This window comes from Aulonocara stuartgranti, assembly GCF_965226115.1.
Source record: "Aulonocara stuartgranti genome assembly, chromosome: 13".
Taxonomy (NCBI): Eukaryota; Metazoa; Chordata; class Actinopteri; order Cichliformes; family Cichlidae; genus Aulonocara; species Aulonocara stuartgranti.
Genome location: NC_138949.1, coordinates 8,229,253 through 8,242,933, shown reverse-complemented (window position 1 = coordinate 8,242,933; position 13,681 = coordinate 8,229,253). Strand labels below are relative to the sequence as shown.

Below are 13,681 nucleotides of genomic sequence, written 5' to 3'. Positions count from 1 at the left end.
CATCTTTTGCTAAAATGCTTTCCACAGTTTCTTCAAATACAACATCATTTAGCTCCAGCAGTGATTTTCTATTGCACCTGACATATACTTCTGCATGAACACCTACGAACCTATCAGTGTAATTCAGTGGTGTAAATGTCAATGATATAATCAGTATGACAGCAGGATGACATGTAACATTCCTCTGGCTCATGCTTATTTTTTTCCAGCACTGATGTTTCTCCTTTTTAGGCAACTGACAGCACAAATTCATGTCTTGGCTCTGTTACATGTGTACCAGTCTTCTGTGGCACCGGATAGGAGTCCAAGCCCAAGGGTGGTGGGGGGAATCACCAGGACAGAACTGGAAAAGTTAGATGGTCACTCTATAATGGCATAATGGCACTCTATGATGGTGTGGAAATGGCTGAAAATGGGAGAAGCTCATTCACAGATTTCTTTCTTGCTTAGTTAGTGATCCAATAAGCTGTTTATGTTTTAAGTTTTTTGAGAAATGAAAACACATAGCTGGGAAAATTAGGTTTCTTTATTTACATGGTTTTTTGTACTTTATTTCCTTTAAAAAAAATACCCAACTTACAGAATAGGACAAGGCACGCAATCAGGCTATTTAGAGAAAGATACCTAAGTAAACAAGAAAAATTATGCAAAGTTTAGATGAGGGATACATGTGAGGGTCAGGGTGCTCTTTTATGTTCAGTGCAACAGACAGGGAGAAGGGTAGGACCAATAAATAGGTCATTTCATTTCAAACCAACACAGGACTTCTGCTTGGCTGAATCCGATTTGCATAAAAATTTTATGCTACAAAGTTTGAACATATATAATACTGTGAAACATATATATTTGAAATTGTCATGGTTTTATCTTTAATAGTTTTTGAGATATTCATGTTCAAACAGAGCTTCAGATTTCAATGTGCTAAAAAAATAATGGAGACGACTGAACAGAAAATATTCCAAAAATAAAATTTTCTTGAGATGAAAAAAATATCTGCACACGTTCACCACAACGATTTCCTGTGTTATAATCAGAGTACCATCTGGAAACATGAGAATTTTGTTCTATTTGGACAGGACAGTCTCCTGATGGGGTTTGTTGTGGTACAACTTGTCATATTTGCTCCAGCATGAAAGTTGCATAAATAGAATGATAATAGAATTTTATTCATTTTTGTGACAAAAAAAAAGACATTTAAAAAAGTTTTCTACATACTTTTACTGATAATACTGTGAAATTCAACTAGTTTTCTATTGCAATTTGGAAATGTTAACGATGTCTGACTTTGTAGGAGTGTGGGACTGTCATTTAATATTTTAAATGTTCAAAAAAATGTATAAATCACATGTTTGTTCAAAGAGATAATTGCAGGTTCTAAAAACTTTTGAAATATTTTGCAGCTGTAGGGTGGCTGCAGTTGATTTCTATAACCCCTTATAAGAAATTTCTGGATCATGAGTGAGTGTATTATATTTGTTTATTTTGATGGTGCAGTTTGTGCTTTTGTACATTTCTGCCTGATATGACTGACACCAACTATGCGACAGTGCACATCTGAACAACTTAAAAGCACATAAAACAGGCTTTCCTTATTAGGATCTCATCAAATTCAAAGGCATCACAAAAGCATTCATTTTTAAAATATTGACTGGATTTGATGTACGGCTGTTTCTCGTGAGCATGGGGTAAAAGGGTCCTAAAATAACCTACGTTATTCTACTGCCTGTACTCTAGATCACTTGGCAGTGTGCAGACAACACGTTTTATACTATTCAGGCTTATTGTAGAAGAATTTACCAAACAATTCTAAAACCAGTGAATTCCCTGCAGCTTTTTAAATCTACAGTCGACTCACCGTTTAAGTCTCATCTGAAATGTTTGATCTGAATTTGAATACTAGACTATATATAACACACATCCATGAAAAACCCACGCACTGCTTTTAAGAATTGTGTATTCAACAAGCATAGTTGGTGAATTTAAAGTTCTCTCACGCAACTGTCTGGTTATCAGAAGTTGGGCCAAAAAAAATAAAAAGGCATTTTTGTGTACTTTGATTTCGTAGCATGTGGATGTATGCAGTAAACACCAAAGCCGTGTAAAGAAAACATTTTATCTTTCACTAACAGTTTCATTCCGTTCCAGGAGCGTCCACGTCAAACATTTGAGATCATACACAGACTTAGAAAATCTGTGTAGGTGGCAGATGCTGACAGTCAAGGTTCATTTCACTGCATTGTCACATCGAAAGCATCTATGAGCAGTTATAACTATGGTGGTAATAAAAGTTTTACAACCGAACAAGAACTAAATAAATTGAGAGTCATGACACATACCTGTTTTTGGATTTAACTTCATGACTGATGCACTTTTTCACTTTTGTTTCGATGGCAATATAAAACAAATATGTAGGACTGCATTCTTGCACTTGTTCAATATCTCTAAAAATAGAAACAGCCTTTCTGAAATTGATGCTGAAAAACTAGTTCATGCATTTATTACTTTTAGGTTGGACTTTGTAGTTTATTATTATCAGCTTGTTCCAAAAGCTCAGTTAATCCAAAATGCTGCGGTGAGAGTACTGACAGGGACTAGACAGAGAGAGCATATTTCTCCCTCATAGTGCTGTATCACCCCAGTAGAGCTCTTCACTCTCAGACTGCTGGTTTCCTTGTGGTTCACAGGATATTTAAACTTAGAATGGGACACAGACGCTTCAGTTTTCAGGCCCCTCCTCTGTGGAACATGTAAGCTCCCAGTTTGGATTCAGCAGATGAACACCCTCTCTATTTTTAAGAGTAAGCTTAAATCTTTCCATTTAGATAGAGCCTAATCATTAGGCCTGCACACCGAATCCTAGGCTGCTCATGAAGCAGTGAATGTTTCATCTTCAATCACCTCTTTCCACTCTCTTTGTGTGATAAACCACTCTGTTTATTAGTTAACACAGAGTGGTGCCATTAATTAATGCTCTAGATCTTATTTTATCATATGGCATAGAAACTGAACATTTAACAGTGTTTCATGAAAACCCTCTCCTGTCTGATCATTTCCTAATAATATTTAAATTTAGTTGACTGCAGAGCAGTGGGAAGCAGATTTCATCACAGTAGATGTCTTTCTGAAAGTGCTGTAACTAAGTTTCAGAATATAATCCACCCATAGTTATCATCTTCAATGGCCTGTGCCAACACAGAGCAGAGCAGCTACCTGAACGCCACACAAATAGAGGTCGATTATCTTGTTAATGATCTCCAGCTTACAAGTTAATAACTCGTAAACTGGAGAGGAAATGGCGTATCACAAATTTAGAATTTCATCATTTAGCCTGGAGAAATAGTTTGCTGCTTTATAAGAACGCCCTACATAAAGCTAGAACATCTTACTGTTCATCACTGATTGAAGAAAACAAGAACAACCCCAGGTTTCTCTGTAGCCAGGCTGACAAAAAGTCAGAGCTCTGTTGAGCCGACCATTCCTTTAACGTTAGCTAGTAATGAATTCATGAACTTCTTCACAAATAAAAATTTAACCATTAGACAAAAAAATACTCATAATCATCTCACAGATGTAACATTATCTACAGCTACCTTTAGTACCACTGATATTCCCTTGAGAGTCCCTGTAACAGGGCGGCCCTTAGCAGCTGGAAACACAGTGAGATGGACCAAGGCAAGTGTAGTGGAACAAAAAGTATTTATTTGCCATACAGCTCTCCTTACAAACAATTCACTCGTCGAGCTTCTTCACAGCACAATCCACCCTCTCTAATGACAACTGGCAGCCTTGAATATGTTCAGCTGTCACAGACTAAACCATTCTTCCACTCTCAGGTAAATTCTTAAATCCCAACCTTCCACCACAGTATACAATATATCAATTTGAATAAAAAAATACAGAAATACACTTCACGTTTTTATATTAATAAATATTTCACACTTTAATTTTACACCAAACCCAATATTATAAAAACCCAGAAACCCAAGCACAACAAGATTCACCACACTCTCTTAACCCACAGTCGCTCCCGGAACCTTTAAATGGTGTCTGGACCCCAGTGGAAGCATTTGCCCAAACACCTTGGAGAGAACAGGTGAGTAATCACATCATACAGTCACTTCTTAGTGCCCCCCTTAATTCTGGATTTTGCATACACATTTGCATTAGTTCCCCTTAATAGCATTCCTTATTTTCTCTCAATCACCATTCCCTTTTCTTTTCACAGACACCTGTTTTGAGGTGAAGACTAGTGAACAGCGAAACAGCAGTGTGACCACGTTCCATACATTCACAGGCTGAAAGAAAAGGTTTGTTACTGGTATCTGAAGTCTGGCTTTGAACCAAATCGGTGGTCTTCATATCACCCAAAATGAATACTCAGTACATGCTGGCTATGAGAGTATCACAGGACTCAAAGCACTTATAGTGAGCCTTCAGATCAGATTTGCACAATAAAAACCACTTTATTGCTTCACGGAACAATGTGGCTTTGCTTTCAGTGCTGTTGAGGTTTCTGGCAGTCGTACAGAGAGAGACATAGTAAAGTGATAACAAAGCTTCTTTCAACAAGGCTTTCATAGCGCATGAAAATTATAGGTAAACAAGTGATGCCAGTAACTGTGAACAAAATGAGAAGATGGATACCAATAAAATTATCACTGGTCTCTTTTGTTCATAGATTTATTACTACTTGGTGTTACATAACTCGTAAACATATTAGATTCTTTTGATGTTTGACACATAGTCAGGTTTTATTGGCGATAAAGAGGAGGTTATTTAGTCGTATTAATTCCCATGTGCCACATAGCATGTTGGTCAAGCGCTTTGACATATGACTCTCTAACAGAAGTCACACTACACTATCAAACAAATGAATCCTTAGGAGCCATGATTGAAAGACTCCTGACATGCCTCCATTTTTCCAAGAATGCAGTCCTATAAACTAATTTTTTGACACAAGTCTTAACCAGATAATTGTTAAGGTTTTGCATTGGACAGAGTAGTCTTTGTCCAATGCAATGCTGTAGACAACTTTTCTGATAAATTAATTTTGGTGTTCTTGCCTTTGAGTCAGCCTTCGGAAGTTCAACTAAAAATTGAAAAATTACTTTGTTTAGTCAAGACTCGCCTCTTCAGAGACACCAACAATTATAGAGCCAAAACATCTGACCCAGTAGGATGTGTGATTGAGTTTAACCTCTGGGGGGTCCTAGAAAAATGCATACACTATCGGGCTTAGAGCCACAAATCGACCACGCCCTAAAAAGCGCTGTAAAAAATTTATATATTAATATTTTTTTCCACTTTAAATTAGCCAATCTTTTAGACCTACTTCTCCTTGAAATATTCATGTCAAGTTTTAATTACATTTCGCGGATTTTAACCCTTTTAATCGCAGTTTAATTACATGAGCGCACCGTTTTTTTTAGCCCCCCAAAACAAAACGAAATATTTTTTAAAAAAAACATTTGAAGTAATATTTGATTGTTATTATAATTAGGCCTTTAGATGGACTAAAGATTGGCACCAACCTTCATTTCGATCGCCTTTTTTTTTTTTTTCAGGACCAGAAAATGGTCTCCAGGCGGCAAATGCTCCTCCTCTAGGCCGAAATCAGTGCATCCTCCCGGGTTAACTCCCGACGATGACCGGGGCATGTTGCGTCGGACCCCTTTTTCCAACACACACGTCCGGTACCACGTCACAACAAATACGTCATTTCCTGTTGATTAAAAAAAAAAAGCACCCTCAAACGGTCCTAGGGGCCGAAAATGGTCCCGCCCGATCAGCGGGCGAAGCCGCTGCTGCACGCCGGAAATGAGGCTTCGTTTCCCGCAGGTCTGTTTAAGCAGCCCGCTGTTTTCCAGCCCGGGGTCAAATGTGGAGCAAGGGCGCCACCCGGTGGACAAATAAAAAAATTACAACTCTAAGGCCAGTACTGCAAACGGAAACGGAAACATAACCGATTGACCGTAATTTTTTTGCCGTGAAAAATAGCGTTTATAATGGGTTTCAATGGGGCACAAATCGACCACTAGGACCGATAGTGTAAGTTTGTCTGTAGCTTAGCCACTGAAGCTAATTTCCGGAAGTCATACTGAAATTTTAACAGTAAATGTGACCGAACTTTTTTTTGCAGACTTTCGCTATATTCCATTCAACACAGTGCAAATGGCGTGTAAATGAACAATGAAAAATGGCACAAATCGACCCAAGACCACCCAGAGGTTAAAAATAATCGTGTCTGCAAAGATGAAAGAGAAGAAAGTGGGCATAAAATGGAAAATGCTCTTGGCCTCATGTTTAGGCAGTCACGCCTGCTGGCAGGTAACGGGGCACAGTGACTATTTAACACCCCAATGTAAAAACAATACATGTCAGGAAGCAGGGAATTACACGCTCAACAACTGCAGAAGCCTTTCGGATGAGAGGTGAAACGTCTTCAAGCAACTTAAAGAAGTACAGATGTTTTTCCTTCCAAACACTTTGTATGAGTCTATACTGCACTGGTATCAATATAAATAAATATGATAAAGTTGGTACCTTTGTGGATGGGCTGCAGCACACAGTAATGCAGCAGACCATATCGGTAATCTCTAAAGCAAATGATGTCTTTGTAGAGGCAAACGACAGAGGTTAGAATATTGTAAGCAAAAATTTAAGCTTTGCTAGCTTACTGGTGGTTTTCTCCTTCTGCTCCCATACCTAGTTTAAAGAAGGTGACATAAATATAGTGATCAAGCAAGTTGAACACAGAAAGCAAAAATAAAAAAGTTGTTTCAGGAAATGATTCCATTTGGAAACATTGTGTTCAGTCTTAATGTCGTTCGCTACTCATTTTCATCATAGTTTCATCAAACTTTTCTTCTTAGGAAAACAAAATGATAACTAAATAAAAACAAATTCATGTGAACGAAAACTAATATGAAATTAATTAATTATTAATTAATCAACACTTTCATAGACTAATAAAAACGGTCCTCATGAAAACACACGAAATGTCGATGCCTGGGAGGAAGACTGGATTAAAAAGTATGGATACATTTGATGTTTGATGTCAAGGAATATAAACCGTGTGCAACAAACTTTTACACTTCGTATTGTAGTGAACTAATTAAAATTTAGCTTTAGTCTCCTGTTATCTTATGATATTTAGTTGACTAAAATTAGACTAAAACTAAATGATGTTTTAGTCAGAAGACTGTGGTTTCAACTAAATCAACAATTGCTCTCAGAATTAACACGACTGTGACCCAGCTTTTACCCCTCAGAAGTAAAAAGCAGATAGGATAGGGTATACCATGGCGATCCCCAAAATTGAATGTGTTCACATTTAATTTATTGGGATATAAATGCACTATACAGGAATTACAAGTAATCTTTTTTTAATTCAGTGAATTTCAAAAGCAAACAAAAATGGCAGAAAGGGCGGCAGCCTCTCTTTTCTCTCTTAAAAAGCAAAGACTTGCTAACAGACTTCAGTAATAGCTAAAAATACAGTCCCCGAAAGATTGATGATGTGAGAAAAATCCACAAAAGATAATAAAATGATGAAAGAAAAAACTGTACCATGAGTAATGTGTGCTTTTCGGTGACCTTATAGATCATATAACCTCAAAGACTCGGCAGAAATTTATTCTTGCTGTCATCACCCTCGGGAAAATGTCCATATGCTTGCATGTGTGCTGCTGCTTGGTACGTTTTTGTGCATTTATCATATCATCATGTCTCCATCTAACATTTAGGTCATGTAGCGGGTTTCTTTTCTAAGCAGCTTTGGAGGAGTTTGCATGTATACTGGACATACTGGGCTGGGCAAATGGAGAGCAAATGCAACATTGATTAAGTTATAAGCTTAAATCATATTGATTAACTTTGTTACTCTGTTTGCTTTTTAGCTGACAGCCAGTGCCAAGCCGTGCTACCTTTTTCCTACATGGCTGTTCCAGCATTGCCATTGTGATCCAAATAGTTTGTTTTTGCACCACGGGGTGGAAAAGCACCAAATAAGTTTTCCTAACCAAACTCCTGTCACCACCTAGAACTAGTAGATGTTTGTGGTTGTGTACTCTCTGACAGTTTGATGTTTACTTCCATTTCCTATTTGTGTTTAAAATTGTTTAACACAGTTATAGAACACCATGCAACAAACTTAATGGGATAATTACTGTTGATAAATGTTGTTTGATTTTTTTTTTTTTATGAAAAGTAAGTGCTTAAAAATTATTTTATCATCTAAATTCTGGGGGTTTTTTTTGGTTTTTGTTCAGATGTTTTAAAGGTTTTCCCTTCAGTAAAAGGTACAAAAAGTTGTTTTTCTACTCCAGATTGAAAATTATCACCAGTCTTTACTGGTTAAAACATGGGAAGCTGTGAAGGCCTTATTAAGAGCCTACAGAGACCTTGTCTTGGTCCTGGGCCCTTGACCCAGCTTTTACCCCTCAGAAGTAAAAAGCAGATAGGATAGGATATACGATGGCGATCCCCAAAATTGAATCAGCATCCTCTTGAGTTATTTTACCTCCAAATTTTAGACTGTAATAACAAAATCCATGTAAACCCACTTTAGGCCAACTTCTTAATCATATCAGAGCAAGATCATAGTGAAGCCCTGAGCAATCACCAGATAACTGAAGAGAAAGTGGCCTTCTATTCTCCAGAACTCAGGGAGGTTGTTGCGGCTCCTCCAACCAACGGCCTCGGCAGCCTAAACATGAGGACGCTGATGACGCACAACAATAAACACATGAGATGCACTTCTGTACTATTTGCTCCTTTTATTCCACATTGTAGTGTCCACTATACAAATCAGTACATGGGATCAAACATGACACAAATGCACAGACTGCATGAATGCAACTCGCAAAACAGTACACCATGCCAAACTACAACATCTGACTATGGCATCAATTAGTGCATTAAACTATACATCAGGTTGTGGTCAAAATGACTCAAGCTGTGGTCAACAGAAAGTTTCCCCTCATGCTCACCCTACCTTTCAGCTCATCAACATCAGGTGTGGTGAACAAGTGAGTGCAACCACATGTATCATATAACACCCATGAATCACGCCCCACACCCGTGCACCAAGACAGTGTGTGCATTTAAACCAACCCTCTTAATCCAAAAAACTAACTACTCATATGGCTCCTACACAGGAAAAAAGGATGCATCAAGCTTAAAAAAAAAAAAAAAGCAGGACATAGAGAAATCAACAATAACTTCGGACGGAGGAAATGGGTCCACAAAGGATTAAAAAAGCAAAAAAGGATAAAAATGTTTTCAAGAAACTGGAAGATGCAGGAGGTCTTAGTAGCTGAGTTCAACCAGGAGCCAAAGGAAAGGGTTCAGAAGAAAAGGATTTGAGGAACCAAAAGCCTCAAACATTTCATCTCAGCTATGTTTACCTAGAAAGAAGCAATCTGGAGGCTACAAGAATAAGTTGCTTTTCCAGAGGTTGGACGACCTAAACAGTTACACATAAGCTTTCAGCTAAAAGCCAGATCATTACTAACAAACTGAGGGGGGAGGGGGGGGAGGCGCAGGCTGTGGTTCAAGACAATAGACGTCAACAAGTGAAAAGTCACGTTTCTAGAACTACACAATGGAGGCTGTTGAGATTACAGAAGAAGAAACAAAATAATCAGCTTATAATAAGGACTTCCTCCCACATGAGAAGATTTCGTCTTCAATGGAGAAGCATTGGGGACAGAAGGTCCCACGTTTATGCCCTGCAGGGTCAGAGCAGGTTTGGAAGCTGAACCTGAAAGCTGCTGGATTTGCCTGTGACGAATTATTTATTTATTGGTTGTCATTGCATATTGAAACATTTTTAATGGTCTCCACTGACCTGATCTTTAAATGTACATTTTTATAGAAAATATTACCCAGAACTACCGGTGGGTTGTATTCAGAGTAATGATTTCAGGATTTCTACAACACTGGCTCGCCTCTCATTTGACGTATGTGTAACATAGCGTGACAAAGACCAACGTCAGAGGAATGAGTCATGATAACAGCTTACACTTTAACTCCAAGTTCACAGTGAGATGAATTGTTCAAAATCATCATAGTTTTATATTCCTCACTCTGATTTGTTTCCTTTTGCTTAAACATCTGTTAGGTAGGCGAGCAGTACGCGACGCATAGATGACCTATGACAGCGTCAATATCATTTCTGCACTTTCAGCATCAGCTAATTTTCCACTCCGGACCTTTTAGAGATCAAATAGACATGATCCTCCCTGCGTGTGCGTGTGCGTGATCTGAGTAGGTGAGAAAATTAAAAAAGAAAAAAAAGATTTTGGTGGCTTCTTTTGATGATGCTCATCCTGGGACCTTTCTTCATATTCCAGTCTGCCAAATGGCATTACGTGTCTGTCTCCCAGTTTATCTGCCCGCTCCCTTATCTGTCACATGAAAGGCCCAGACAACCCCCCATCAGGAGTCGAATGATAATTGTCAGCGCTTTTCGAGAAAGACTCGGGTAAGGTAAATGGACTGGCATTTATACCCATTAGTTTACTGGCTGAGCAGGAAAAGATCACAACCTCAGCAATTTCTTTCATGCATAAGAAATAAAAAGCTGTGAGAGTTAAAAACAAAAAGATTTCCCTCATTTCACATCGATTTTACTAATTTAACTATTGAAATTCAATGTTGACCAAAAAAAGTTATTTAGTCTGTAGGGGAAGGGATATAATGGAAGAGTAGGACTTAACTGAACATTGTCTGTAAGCCAAATATGTCGGTGGTAATCAGACCTCAGCCTTTACCCCACATGTAGTTATCTTAATAATGTCCGTATGCCACACTTGGAACCTATATAAATGCTAATTGCTCTTTTGTAATTGTACACAATGCTGAATGATCACTGCATATGCTCACAATGTGCAGGACTCTCATGAAGCTGCAGCAACCTTTGCGATCCCACAGATAATGGCTTTGGTGTTGAACAGTTCATTTGTTGTAACCTTTTAGCACCATGTTGTATCAGAAAGCACAGCATTATGCTGTTCATTTGGTGTAATGTGACACTCACATGAACGGGCCTCAACTGGTTGGCCTGACCTTTCCAAACTACTCTCCAGGGGCAAGTTCTTAAATGTCGGATCAGTTCCTATTATGAGGAAAAAGCTATTCATGTCTTCCTTCTGGTTAGGCTCCTTTGGTATTGAGCAGGTATATGCTACATGCTAATCTACAGCAGAACTGTTATTATGACATTGAATCCACATTTTTGCAGAGATTTGGCCTTTCAAAGGCATGTGGTCCTAAACGTTTGATCAGCTGTAAAACAGCCTGTTTCAGTTTAAGTGTTGTTTTCAATAAATTGCATGCTCAAAAAATGTTTTGTCTCACTCCCATTTCTTCTTGTTGCATGTTGAAGCTCTTCTTGGAGTCCAAACAGAACCTCATAGATTTGAAAGAGAAATTCAGAAAACCCCTCCATAAATTGTGATGTACTTGGAAGACAGTGATTCAACTCTAAGACGACATGGTTGCTCAGTAACCTTGCTTTTATATATGAATATAACCAGAATACAACCAGTTGGCAATCAGTTGCGTTAAGTCCCTTCCAGCAAAGAGTTACGTTGCACCTGAGTTGAGCTCCTTGGCACAGATGGACTCAGATTGATTGCGACCTGTTGGAAATCTCTTTGCATTTATAAAATAAAACTTACTGAAATTATCACTTACTTGCAAACCTTCACCAGTCTGTGTAACGGTGATTGCATGCAGTCCACATCAGACCGCAACTATTTGGAGATAGGCTGCCTGAAACCAGGCAATCACCTTACAATGGAAAGTGGCCAAGCTACTATTGGACCACTTCTTTGAAAAGTTGCTCTTTGTAGGTCTTTGTTTTTTTAAAGTGAAGGGCTTTCTCTGACAGATTTAACAGTGATAGCATTTAGCATACAGATATGGATGTCATCATTTTACTAAACATTCATCATTTCATTAATACTAAATCATTTACATTAAAAACAAAAACTGAAAGGCTTTTTTTTCTTTTTAACCATCTGACTGTGGTCCAGCCTGAGCCGGACAGGAAAGGTGAAAACACTGATTTGATGAATGTAAGCTCTGCATGTAGCTGTGTGGAGCGTTTCAGTGTTGCTAAATGAGCGTGGCCCGAGGTGAAGAGTGTGATGGAGCAGCTGGCTGTCTGATGGGACCTTCAGCGCCGCTGGAAATCCAGACTGGATGCCTCTGATGCATGTCTCAGACTGCAGACACTTCCAGGAAAGCTGACCACCACATAACCCTCCCCACCTCCCTGCCCTGCCAAATGAAAGAACATGAATGTCTGCTTCATAAACAGGCATATGGTGATCTTAATGCCAAATGTGATAACTCTTCTTTCTAAAGCTGACTGAAATGGTCTGAAAAACGTACCGAAATCTGACAGGGAAACTAAAAAGATTGCTTACTTTGGTCACATTTCCTGGTTCCATTCACAAATTTGGTCATTGTTACACATTTGCAGTGGAACAGGACAACGTTAAAGCTAATGGCAGGTTAACTGAATAGCATTGAGTTATAATACAATATTCTTCTGGTAAATGCTTCCCAATGTTCCTGATAAGTGTTTGTGTTGATATCTGGCACACACACACAAATTTGGGTTTAATGTAACGGGATAGATTTTTCTTTTTTTGGTTCATTATTTCAACACATTTTTGATTGCAAACTACTTTAAAGTCCCCACTAAAGAGAAACAGCGGCAGAAACATCACAAGAACATTGATGCTAAGACACAGCCTCCACTGAAACCTCCCAGATTAATAGAAATTCTTTAAGGGCTAATATCCCGCTAACGCTACACCAAAATGCACCTGGAGCATTGTTATTCCAAGGTTACAAATTTTAGTTTTCCCCTAATGAGCCGTGCTGTGAATTTTACATCTAATGCAAATCATGTCAGTGAGGAAGGGGCGAAGACAGAATCCCTGATAGGAAGCCAGTCTCAGCTGTTCGCCTAGAGACTCATGAGGGCCAAGGAGATGTTGATCTGTCTGTGCTGAGAAAAACCATGTGTCACCTCGAAAAAACACCGCCCTCCCCCCTTCATCGCTCTGCAGCCACATGGGGACCAGATAGACGTGATGTTCTTCACTTCCTTCATCAGTATTACACAACCCACTTTGTTAAGGTTGTTCAAATAACACAAGGTCAGTTCTGCAACAAAATATGTGCTGGGCGTTCAGCTTATTCGTGTTGCATGTAGAATGGGCAGAATTGGAATTGGCTCCTGCAAAGGCGAGCTAACAATGTGCTGTTTTTCACACCAGAAATGTGTGTTTGAGGGTTTTTTCCATAATCTATCCTAAAAAAGAAAATTTAAAATTTAAAAAAAATTTAAAAAGACACATTAATTTTGAATTTTTGTTGCAGGCAACACTATTTGAAAGCTTTTGATAGCAGCAAGCCTGCAGCCCATTATTTCAAAGTTATGTTTTAAAATGAACTGTTAATGATTAGGTGAATATGTGTGTAAAATTCATGCTGGTTTCACCACCTTTAGATGGGGCAGAACTTCAGAATCAGAATACTTTATTAATCCCTAAGGAAATGATGTAGGTAACAGTGACAGTATCAGACTAAACTAATTAAATAATACAATATGTTACAAAGTTTACAAATGTAAGAAATAGCACTAATATATACAAATCGC

General features: G+C 38.4%; 1 long non-coding RNA gene across 1 annotated transcript; it reads left to right on the top strand.

The window, feature by feature from the left end:
* The first annotated feature begins 4,221 nt into the window (after nt 1–4,221).
* LOC309720824 lies at nt 4,222–7,935 on the top strand. The gene is made up of 3 exons (XR_014280570.1): nt 4,222–4,307; nt 7,604–7,695; nt 7,899–7,935. It is a non-coding gene; the product is annotated as an uncharacterized lncRNA (long non-coding RNA).
* Nucleotides 7,936–13,681: the final 5,746 nt, after the last annotated feature.